General features: G+C 33.5%; 1 long non-coding RNA gene across 1 annotated transcript; it reads right to left on the bottom strand.

Annotated features, from left to right (window-relative positions):
- Nucleotides 1-5,732: 5,732 nt before the first annotated feature.
- LOC134720756 (uncharacterized) lies at nucleotides 5,733-6,953 on the bottom strand. Its single transcript, XR_010107786.1, has 2 exons — nucleotides 6,537-6,953; nucleotides 5,733-5,809 (listed from the first exon to the last, which is right to left on the bottom strand). It is a non-coding gene; the product is annotated as an uncharacterized LOC134720756 (long non-coding RNA).
- Between the last annotated feature and the right edge of the window lie 5,657 nt (nucleotides 6,954-12,610).

Raw genomic sequence — 12,610 nt, 5'->3', positions numbered from 1 at the left:
AGCATGTGTGAAGTATTAAGAAATATTATTTTATATTCTTTGAAAGAGAGGCAAAACATATCAAAGGAAAATTCAAACTCAAACATCGGAAACTAAACTATCAACGCTTTGGCCAATGAAATTCTGACCCATGAGTGCATGATACACCTCTGGCCAACTGAACAGTTTTCAATAATTTTTCAACTGATAAAGTTCATGAACTCTGCAATGTTAGAGTATTAGAAAATCAGACCAAAAAAGCAAAGACTAAATATAAACAACAGGGCCGTAGCATAATGGAGGCAAATGAGGCAAATGCCTCACTTTTGAAACGACGACCAAACTTTCGAAGTGTCTTTTTTTTACTTATGTATTTTACATCAATTTATCAATATGCGAGTTTCGAGTTTCAAATTATCTACCGGCACACTACATACAGTGTGTCCACTCTGCAGCAGCAATTGCAGCTTTTATCATAGTGGTGACGGTAAAATAGTTCCGAATACAAATCAAAATAAAAAAAAATTGAAACAAATCTTAATGTCGTTACAAAACTGGTTCAAGACATGAGTATTTACACCCCTATACTTGCTACATGTCCCTTCCTAATTATGTTTTTTCTTTTTCAATTTTGCCCCTTTAATAATTTTACTGCTTTAACTAATGGAGATTACAATTATACTGACATCTGCAGGAGGAAGGTTCTCCAAGGGCAATCCGTAGGCTGGCACTTATCAGTAAACATATAAATTAGTAAGAGAAAAATAATAGAAAGGGAATTGAAGCAAGTCTATAACACCCCTATTCTGGCTTATTACTTTCCTTGGTTTATTTTTGAATCGATAACGCTATAGCTTCCTATGTTTACACCATCAACTCACTGAACAACAAATTATAATTGATAAAATAATTCATTGACCAAAACTAATAATTATTCATAATTAATTTAGACAAAATCATGAAGCGTCTTTTCTATGGAAGTCTTTGATGTATAAGGCAATTCATGATTTTTATTTCAATCTTTAATAAAAGTATGAAATATATTTTTGGTATCGTTTGAAAATATTTCTTTCGTGTTTCTTTTTCTGATTATGGTCAGCGTTGTCTGGTTGTATGCTAGCGTGTGCCGTTGATTCTAGTGTGGTAGGTCGTTGGTTTGAACCCTGGTAGGTCAAACCAAAGACTTGAAAATTGGTAGAATAATGTGTCCAGGTAGGTTGACATGTCTTCCAGCGGATTGTTTACAGAGAATGCTTATAAGAAGCTTATAACATGTTCTCGTCTTCTAGAAGCTTATAACTTGCTACTGGACATAAATATATACATGCATGTATTATTATAAATAGTAATGCTGAAATGAGCTAACTTCTCCCGTTTCAGGCACCCGAACCCCCCTAAAAAAAGGCTCAGAAACATGCGCTACTGCCTTGAACAAAATTGAGAATGGAAATGAGAAATATGTCAAAGAGACAACAATTCAACCAAAGAGCAGATGACAGTTGAAGGCCACCAATGGGTATTCAATGCAGCGAGAAAATTCTGCACCTAGAGGTGTGCTACAGCTTGTCCCTAAACAAAATTGTACACTAGTACAATGATAATGGATGTCATACATGTACTTATTTCTGAAATGAATAAAAAAAAACACAACATACAAGACTAACAATAGCCAGAGGCTCCTGACTTGGGACAGGTGCAACATGTGGCAGGGTTAAATATGTTTTTTGAAAACTAGACCTTCCACCTATAGTCCTATATCTCCAGCCAATGTAGAAAAAATCAAACACACAATCCGCACAGTGATTCCAGTTTAAAAGAAGTCTGATGTCAGAATAGGTGACAAAAGAAACTAAACAAAATGAAAATTAACTAAGAACTACTAGCAGTTATTGACATGCCAGCTCCAGACCTCAATTAAAACTGATTGAAAGATTATGTATTCATCATATGAAGTATAGACTATGAGAATTATAAATGTCAATGTAAAATTCTAAATTCTGGCCTGACATGTAGAATGTAAAAGTAATTTCATACACCAAATGAACATGTAATTGACCTATTGCTTAAGTATCAGAAAAACAGAGCAAAACACACAAAAAATTACTTAACCACTGAAACATGCAAAATGAGGTCTAGGTCAGATGACACCTACCAGTTGGACATGTACACCTTACAACCCTTCCTTACTTACACCAAATATACTAGACCTATTGCTTATAGTGTCTATGATATGGACTTTACCATGAAATCTTAACCTTGATCACCAATTCATAAAATAAGGTCACGGTCAAATAAAACTGTATGATGAAATAATCATTACAACAAATGTTACTTTTTATTTCAAGCAGTCAGCTGTATGGAAATATTTTATGATGCACATGTCAGTTTCAGTTTTTAATTGACATTGACCTCATTTTGGTGGTTCTTTGGTCAATGTTAAGTTTTCATGGTTGAGTTTGTTTCTTAAGATACCATAAGCAATAAGTCAACTATATTTAATGCAGATTCATTGTTTGGGGTACATGACTGCATGGCATGGTTTATCTGACCTCGACAATGTTTTTATTGTTAATTGGTCAATGTGTAGTTTTCTTGGTTAAGTCTGTAGCTTCGAAACTATAAGCAATAGGTCAACTTTGATTGGTTTATTGAATGATTGAAAGGTGTAGATGTATTTCTTGTTTTGTTTATCTGACCTTTACGTCATAGTTTTGGATCATGTTAAATTAATGGTACAGTTGTAGAAAAGCTTACGTTCTTATGTTGTACTGTTATACCACTGTCCCAGGTTAGGATCCCGCTAACAAGTTTAACACCGCCACATTATCTATGTATTTGCCTGTAATTCAGTGGTTGTCGTTTGTTTATGTGTTACATAATTATTTTTCGTTCATTTTTTTACATAAATAAGGCTGTTAATTTTCTCATTTGAATTGTTTTACATTGTCTTATCGGGGCCTTTTATAGCTGACTATGCGGTATGGGCTTTGCTCATTGTTGAAGGCCATACCGTGACCTATAGTTGTTAATGTTTGTGTCATTTTGGTCTTTTGTGGATAGTTGTCTCATTGGCAATCATACCACATCTTCTTTTTTATATTCTATTTAGGACTATCGAAATATCAATGAACCAATGGTTATTAGAGAATGTGAGACATTTCAGGGGGTGCACTCTTGTTTAAATTATAATGAAGAAGTAAAATTTAAAAGGGTAAAAATGTAATAATGCTATGCAAACCTGTTAAAGTTAAATACAATGGACCATGACTGAGTTTGAGGAGACAACTGATTTCTACCATCAATGGACCATGACTGAGTTTGAGGAGCCAACTGATTTCTACACATCAATTATTGACTTGCTATAATTTGTTTACTCTTAAACTGACATGACAAATAGTTGACAACACCAATGACAAAAAAATTGAACACCCTAACTTTAGCTTTGAAAACTGTGTTACAGTCAAGACAAAACCAGCTGAAATCCTATTTTGTCGAGCCTGCAACTTTTGTTGCAGAAAGCTCGACATAGGGATAGTGATCCGGTGGGGGTGGCGGCGGCGTTAGCTTACTTTTTAAAAGCTTTATATTTTAGAAGGTGGAAGACCTGGATGCTTCATACTTTGTATATAGATGCCTCATGTTACGAAGTTTCCGTCAGTCACATGTCAAATGTCCTTGACCTCATTTTCATGGTTCATTGACCACTTGAAAAAAAAGTTCAGATTTTTTGTAATGTTGAATTCTCTCTTATAAGTAATAGGATAATTATATTTGGTATGTGTGTACCTTGCAAGATCCTCATGCCCCTCAGACAGTTTTCACTTTACCTCAACCTCATTTCATGACTCAGTGAACAAGGTTTATTTTTGGTGGTCAAGTCCATATCTCAGATACTATCAGCATGGTGTATGGGAGGACTGTAAGGTGTACATGTCCAACTGACAGGTGTCATCTACCTTGACCTCATTTTCATGGTTCAGTGGTTATAGTTAAGTTTTTGTGTTTTGGTCTGTTTTTCTCATACTTTTTGCAATAGATCTACTATATTTGTTGTCTGGAATGATTGTAAGGTGTACATGTTTAGCGGGCAGATGTCATCTGACCTTGACCTCATTTTCATGGTTGAGTGGTCAAAGTTTAAGTTTTTGAGTTTTGGTCTTTTTATCTAATACTATATGCCATAGGTCAACTGTATTTGGTGTAAGGAAATATTTTATGATCTGTCAGTCGCGAAGGTTTTATTTGACCTTGATCTCATTTTCACGGTTCATTGCTCAGTGTTAAGTTTTTGTGTTTTGTCTATTTTTCTTAAACTATAAGTAATAAGTCAACTATATTTATTGTATGGAAGCATTGTTAGCTGTACATGTCTGCCTGACATGGTTCATCTGACCTTGACCTCATTTTCATGGTTCATTGGTCTTTGTTTAGTTATCTTGGTTAATGTTAAGTTTATGTGACAGTTTTTAATAAAGCTTTATACTTAGGACTATCAACATAATTTCAATGATTAGTTAAGAAGGCGAGACATTTCAGCGTGTGCATTCTTGATTATAATACAGATGAAAATGAAAAAAGGTGTCTTTAGGGGCCAGCTGAAGCACACCTCTGGGTGTGGGATTTGTTTGCTATTATGAAGACCCATCGGTGGCCTTTGGCTGTTTTCTGCTCTTTGGTCAGGTTGTGGTCCCTCTGTAACATTCCCCATTTCCATTCTCAATTTAAATTAAAGTTTGAATGCTGTTAATTAAAATCAAGCTATACATGTACAACTTTTATTCTGTTTTATTCTATCAAATTTACAACAAATATATTAATGATTGGATTTAAAGTCTGATGATAAGATGTCCTTTTTGTATTCTCTCCATTCAATGAAGACACCATTGGTACTACAAAAACATCTGAAAATAAAATAAAATAGTTTATAAAATCATTTATCAGTTTAGTACAAAGTTTCATAATATTCTTATAATTTTGACATAGTTACTTTAATATCATATGTATTTTAATCCTAAAGAATGTTTCATAAATTTCTGTGAAAGTTCAACAATCTAAATGATGGATAAATAAAACTTAATAAAAAAAGAAAACAACCTAAGACAATAGTTTGTATAAGATAGTGAATTTCCTCTGTCTAATATTTTCACATTCAAATTAGGAACTAACCCCTGTATTCATCACTGATTTAGATTTTCTATTATAACTGCATTTTTTTTTCCAAATAGATAAATATGCAAGTTGTGTTTATACTGATGATGAATGGAAACAAAATGGTACAAGTAACAAAATTGAGAAAGCTTGCAACTTGAAATTCATTTTCTTTTATTAAAACAAACCAAAATAATTGCCTTCTGACATTTTTTTTCACCAAAGTGAGATGTTTTATTATTATTTCAATAAATAGTAGATTCTCTGAATAATATCATCATAGTTGTGTTTTCTTCACCTTTAAAATGTTGAACTACATGCTAAACCTTATGTTTTAGGAATATAGAATCCTTTTGTCTTGCTTCTACGAAAAAAATGAATCATGTCAATTATGAAAATGCATTCCCTCATTTGGTCAAAGCAAAGACGTCAAAATTATTCTGCTGCTTTAGCCAAACTTTAATGCAGAGGGAATGTTACAATATAATAATAATTTACTAAACTGAAAGTTCTTTCGTTGTCTGTTATAGTAGATTTGTACCTGAAATCCTTTATCCGATGAAATTCATCACAACTAAATGCAGTATGACACTGGCAAATATAAAATCTGCAAAGGCTCTTTCTGGACTTATTCCTGTGAATTCATTTTTATTCTGTGCATTCACTTGCAGTCTCAAACATACTGAAATAAAATTAAAAAATCTCCATGACTTTTCTATCATAGTTTTTATACTTTTTCCAAATTTACACTAGTGTTATTGTACACTACATTTTTTGTACCTTTCCATTTTCTGATATCATAATCATCAGAAATCATAAGTCTTGCAGGTATTCTGTCCAACAGTTACATGTATGACCATGCCACATTGTCTGAAGATTGGCATGAATACCTTTATTATTGTTTTCTTACTATAGGCTGTACTGTGACCTATACATCATGTACATGTACATGTAGTTGTTAATGTCTCTCATTTTGGTCTCTTGTGGAGAGCTGTCTCATTGGCAATCATACTGCATCTTCTTTTCTTAAATAAAGCTAGGCTAGATGAAAATCTGTACACCTCTACTAATCCTGATATTACATAATACTGACTACAGCATAAAAAATGATAAACCTAATCTATATACTTTTATTAGAATAAACAAATATAGTATCCACTTTACTTCTAATTATCATCACCCGCACCTTTTTCTGTGTTTGTGCTCATACATTTTATGTTTTGTTACTGTCAGCTTTTGTGTATGCCCCTGAGGTTCTTGATTTTGCACAATAATATTTATGACATGATGCCTTGTTGGCTTGAAGGGTAATTCTCATATCATCAGCTGTAAATACAACAGGAATGAGGACTATAAGATTATTTATATTTCAACCCAATTGAAATATGCATGTTTCATCTTAGAATTACCTGCAAGAACAAATGATCCTACACTGGAGATGAATCCTGACAAAAAGGAGTTGAAAGGGAATGTTCCAACAAGTGCACAGTAAATAAACTGGAAAACACCTGTCAATACTATGTACAATAAATATGCATCTACAAGTTTCAAACGCTTTGGTGTGTTGTTAACGTATTCATCATAGAATTTCGACAAAACGGACGTCAGTTTCTCAGGCATTTCAATAAATTTAGTTGTAAATTCGACGTGGCAGACAAGTGCGAGGAAGAAAACACCGGAAGCGGTTTTATTAATATTCGAGTCAATATCGGTAATCATATTCCGAAATCACCTGTACGAATTTTTGGTTTCTTCCAAATAACTTATCATCTATATAATAGATCATTGAAGGAGAGCATGAGAGTGCAAAACTTCCAAGAATCCTATGTGCTATACGTATACATAATATCATAAACAAAACTACAAGTTAAACTGAAAACAGGAACTTAGGGAAAACCTTTTAAAACGTTCAATGTTTAAGCAGAGACATATAATACAATTGTATTATATGTCTCTGGTTTAAGCTGGGATTATTAGTATAATAGTACTATTTTTAGTATAATAGTTCCAGGGACTATTTTACCCAGGTATAACAATGTACATCTCTGAGGATACATACATTTCTAGAATTAAACGTTTTTTCATTAACCTGATTTTTGGGTTAATATGACGACTGTTAATAATCATGAATTGTTGAAGAAAAAAATCACGAGGTGGTGCACTCAAGTTCTTTTTTGCTACCTAGCCCTGAGACTACTATAACACATATAAGTCTCAGCCTAGCCCAATTTTGATGAATTTTCCCATGAATCGTCCATTTTTGCGCTATTATCGTAAGAGAAAAATCACAGTCCCACAATTACACTTTTTTTCATACTTTCAATCAAGATAAATTTGACCCCTCTGAACAATTTAACTTGCTTTTTCGTGTTAAATTTACCAGGCTGTCAGTTTGTAAATTTTTACCTTTTCTCTCTTTCAAGAACACATTCATATTATTTCAATTTCTTGGTTATAAATGATTGAAAAAATACACATATCTTAGAAATAAGAAAAGAAAAAAGTGATATGGGATGCACATGTTTTTGGCAGAGACATGATATATGTCTCTGTTTCTGGTTAAATCATTTCTTGTACCCCTCATCCCGGCATTTTCTCAAAATTTTGCAAAAAGGACTGACTTGATTGGTAATAGAATTAGAAATTTTTACATCTCAAAAACCAATTTAATATTGTAAATACACATTTTTTTTTCACAGAGTAAATTTGATTATAATATTTCTGGAATGATTACTTTCATCACGAACTACCAAGTAGTGGCGGATCCAGGTGGAGGGGAGGGGAGAGGGAGGGGGTCCGGGGGTTGGAAACCCCCTTTTTTCGGACGATCAATGCATTTGAATGGAAGCATGTAGTTGGAAACCCACTTTTAAAAAATGGCTGGATCCGCCAATGTCAAGTTTGCCTTGCATATAGACGTCACGGTATAGCAGTATAATTACCTGAACGCAAGATGAGTTGTGTGACCAAAAGAGAACTAAATGACAATTTTAAAAAGAATTAGATCATATGTGGGGGCTGCCTAAGTGCAGCGCCCGCTCCATTCACTCTTCAGTGACTGATTCCCTATATAAGCAACCAAATTTTTCCCCAAAAAGGGCCGGGGACCGGTCCCCTAAATCCGCCTCTGAAAACTTTTCTTAAATATAATCTATTTTTTAAAAGGTGTTGTAAGTAAGAAAACGAAGAAGAAGAAGAAGAAGAAGAAGAAGAAGAAGAAATATTATAATCAAATTTACTCTGTGAAAAAAAATGTGTATTTACAATATTAAATTGGTTTTTGAGAAGTAAAAATTTCTAATTCTATTACCAATCAAGTCAGTCCTTTTTGCAAAATTTTGAGAAAATGCCGGGATGAGGGGTACAAGAAATGATTTAACCAGAAACAGAGACATATATCATGTCTCTGCCAAAAACATGTGCATCCCATATCACCTTTTTCTTTTCTTATTTCTAAGATATGTGTATTTTTTCAATCATTTATAACCAAGAAATTGAAATAATATGAATGTGTTCTTGAAAGAGAGAAAAGGTAAAAATTTACAAACTGACAGCCTGGTAAATTTAACACGAAAAAGCAAGTTAAATTGTTCAGAGGGGTCAAATTTATCTTGATTGAAAGTATGAAAAAAAGTGTAATTGTGGGACTGTGATTTTTCTCTTACGATAATAGCGCAAAAATGGACGATTCATGGGAAAATTCATCAAAATTGGGCTAGGCTGAGACTTATATGTGTTATAGTAGTCTCAGGGCTAGGTAGCAAAAAAGAACTTGAGTGCACCACCTCGTGATTTTTTTCTTCAACAATTCATGATTATTAACAGTCGTCATATTAACCCAAAAATCAGGTTAATGAAAGAAGAAGAAGAAGAAGAAGAAGAAGAAGAAGAAGAAGAAGAAGAAGAAGAAGAAGAAGAAGAAGAAGAAGAAGAAGAAGAAGAAGAAGAAGAAGAAGAAGAAGAAGAAGAAGAAGAAGAAGAAGAAGAAGAAGAAGAAGAAGAAGAAGAAGAAGAAGAAGAAGAAGAAGAAGAAGAAGAAGAAGAAGAAGAAGAAGAAGAAGAAGAAGAAGAAGAAGAAGAAGCACCAAGGGACGGTGCTATTTTTTTTTAATTATTATTTTTAACAAATTAAGCTGTACTCAAACTAAACTATTTTAAAATTTAAGCGATTTCTGTACTTTTGTTCGTTAATTATTTTGATATAATAAAAATGAGAATGGAAATGGGGAATGTGTTAAAGAGACAACAACCCGACCAAATAAAAAAAACAACAGCAGAAGGTCACCAACAGGCCAGTCTTCGATGTAGCGAGAAATTCCCGCACCCGGAGGCGTCCTTCCGCTGGCCCCTTAACAAATATATACTAGTTCAGTGATAATGAACGCCATACTAATTTCCAAATTGTACACAAGAAACTAAAATTAAAATAAGACAAGACTAACAAAGGCCAGAGGCTCCTAACTTGCGGCGGGGTTAAACATGTTTGTGAGATCTCAACCCTCCCCCTATACCTCTAACCAATGTAGAAAAGTAAGCGCATAACAATCCGCACATTAAAATACAGTTCAAGAGAAGTCCGAGTCTGATGTCAGAAGTCTGAAGATGTAACCAAAGAAAATAAACAAAATGACAATAATACATAAATAACAACAGACTACTAGCAGTTAACTGACTTACTGATTAAAATACTACAAAAGGTAACAATTTGACAATTTAGTAGTGTCAACCGTGTGATTATGACCCGTGTATATAGCATATTAATCCTGAATACACCGTTTGGTGGTGCTCCTGTCAGATGCGGAACGTACAGATAAGGTAATAGGAAACAGGTGAATATACTATTGGTATCGGTATCGGACTCGACCCGGAACTTCTTAATTATTGGCATTATTAATTACATGGAAAACAAAAGGGCCTGGAGTGGTGTAATTTTTAATCTACACCTTTGTACTATATATAAAGTTGAATTCTTTGATTCGTCGTTTTAACGTGATGACGGCTGACAAATTGGACCTCGTAATTTTAGTATTATAGATAAGAACATTACCCGTGTCATGCCAACAACTGTTTTTAGAATAATTGTGTTTAGTTCCGACGCAAAGACCTTATCAGTGACTCAATATTAACGCCAAAATATGCAATCTTTAATGACTTGACAACAGTATCGTAATTATATCCCTTCTTAATCAGTCTATTCAAAGGTTTTGTAAGTTTCTGAGGTGAATACTGACACCTTTGTGCTTTATAAAGAATATTTCCATAAAAAAATGGATGTGAAATACCTGAACGTATAAGAAGTCTGCATGTTGAGGTATATTTACGAATGATGTCTTTATACCGATGATAAAATTTAGTAAATGTTTTGACTAGTTTGTGATAACGAAAACCCTGGTGTAATAATTTTTCAGTAATACATAAATTTCTCTCATTAAAATCTAAAACATTGTTACATACACGAGCGAATCGTACAAGTTGAGATATATAAACACCGTAAGATGGTGACAAGGGAAAGTCACCATCTAAATTCAGCTTTACGTTAGTGATATAGATATCAAGATCGAGGAAAGGGCAGTAGTCATTGTTAGTATTAGCTTTATCTAAAGTAAGTTCAGCAGGATAAATTTCATTAATATACATACTGAAGTCGTCATTATTGAGAGCCAAAAATATCATCCAAATATCTAAAAGTATTATTAAATTTGTTTATCAGATGTTGTTTCGATGGGTCTTTGCTTATTTTTGTCATAAATTATAACTCATAACAATACAAAAAGTGGTCCGCAATAAGTGATGCACAGTTAGTCCCCATTGGAATTCCGATAATCTGACGATATACGGAATTCCCAAAGCGAACACAAATGTTATCTAGTAAAAATTCAAGGGCATATATAGTATCAAAGCATGTCCAATAAACATAGTTTTTTTTGTTTATTGCTACTAAAAATGACCTAAAAGAGTTTGAACATATGTATTCACATTCTGATTTTTTCAGCGGAATGCCCATTTAATTAGGTGTGTGAATTTTTTCTTAATGAATATGTGAGGCAATGTGGTATACAGGGTAGAACAATCAAAACTTTGAACAGATTCAAAATCACCAATATAAGCATGCAATTTATCAAGTACTTCCAACGAGTTCTTGACACTCCAAAAGTAATTTATTCCACTATTTTCGAAGACCTTATTTGAACAATTTATTATAAGGTTTTTAATTGTACCAAGTGTGCTGGTAAGAAGAATAGACAATTTAGTAGTTGAACAATGACTTGAAGACGAAATAATCTATATTTGTAAGGGGTTTTGTGTAGCTTTCGGAAACCAATACATGGTTGTGACTTTCATTGTATTTGGCTCTGCTAGTATTTTTTTAGCGGTGGCTAAAAGTTTATGTTTGTTACAGATTTCGTTTTCTGAAAATGGAGTCAGTTGGAATGTTGGTGAATTGGTGGTTTCCTTTTTCAGAACCTCAATGTAAAATTTACGTGAAAACAATTATAATATTATTAGCAGCTTTATCGGCCGGGACAAAAAGTTGAAATTCCTTGGCTAGTTATTTTAGTTTATGTTTGATACGAGAAATAGGTTTATTGTGATATTATTGATAGTAAAATGTTCTTTAAAATGTTGAATACGTATATCAACTTTCCTCATTACTGAATTAAAAAAAGAGTCCAAAGATTGTTTGTCAGCTTTTTCCCGTTTTATCCATTTCATACAGTAAGTATGGAGTGAGTCGTGGATGCTATTTCGACACTCATTCCAATTAATAATTGACGGGGGACGATATTTAGGTCCTTTACTGAGGAATGATTTTAACTCTCGGTCTTGAACCCTTTTTTTCTCCTATTGGTGAGGGGAGATAGGACCTTTATCGGGACTCCGGGAACGGGTGTTTTTAAGCTCGGGATTTCGGGATTGACCCTTTCGGGATCCGGGAATTCTTTATTCGAATTTCGGGACCTCGGGATTATGTTGTTTTTAAGCCCGCGATTTCGGGATTCGTGTTTTTAGGCTCGGGATTTCGGGATCAGGACCCCTAGCTCCTATCCTCCCTCATTAGTTCAACAGAAAAAAAGAACCTTCAACCAAGGATTTGTATATAACTATACAAATCCTTGCTTCAACCATGGAAGTAATATTGAATATTACTTCCATGCTTCAACCAACCAATCAATCAATCAATCAATCAAAGGCTTTCCTATTATATGCAACTCCGGAATAAATCCGAAACAGATTTGTAGTATAGAATCCCAAGCTGGTTTTCTGCTTAATACTACACTTTGAGCGTAGCGTGATATACAAGCGGATTCCAGTTCATCTTGATACTTTTTTTTAATTTTTGAAATAATTTTAAGTTTGAGTACGCCTGTCTTATCTGTTTTCAAATTAAATATAAAATTATTCAATATTTTGAAAATCATATCAATATTATACCACATCTCTCGTTTCCATGTCATTGCGAGAGAAAATGCCATGTGACTTT

This window comes from Mytilus trossulus, chromosome 6 (assembly GCF_036588685.1).
Source record: "Mytilus trossulus isolate FHL-02 chromosome 6, PNRI_Mtr1.1.1.hap1, whole genome shotgun sequence".
Classification (NCBI taxonomy): domain Eukaryota; kingdom Metazoa; phylum Mollusca; class Bivalvia; order Mytilida; family Mytilidae; genus Mytilus; species Mytilus trossulus.
Note: the sequence above shows the minus strand (reverse complement) of the source record. Positions and strands in the feature narration are given on the sequence as shown.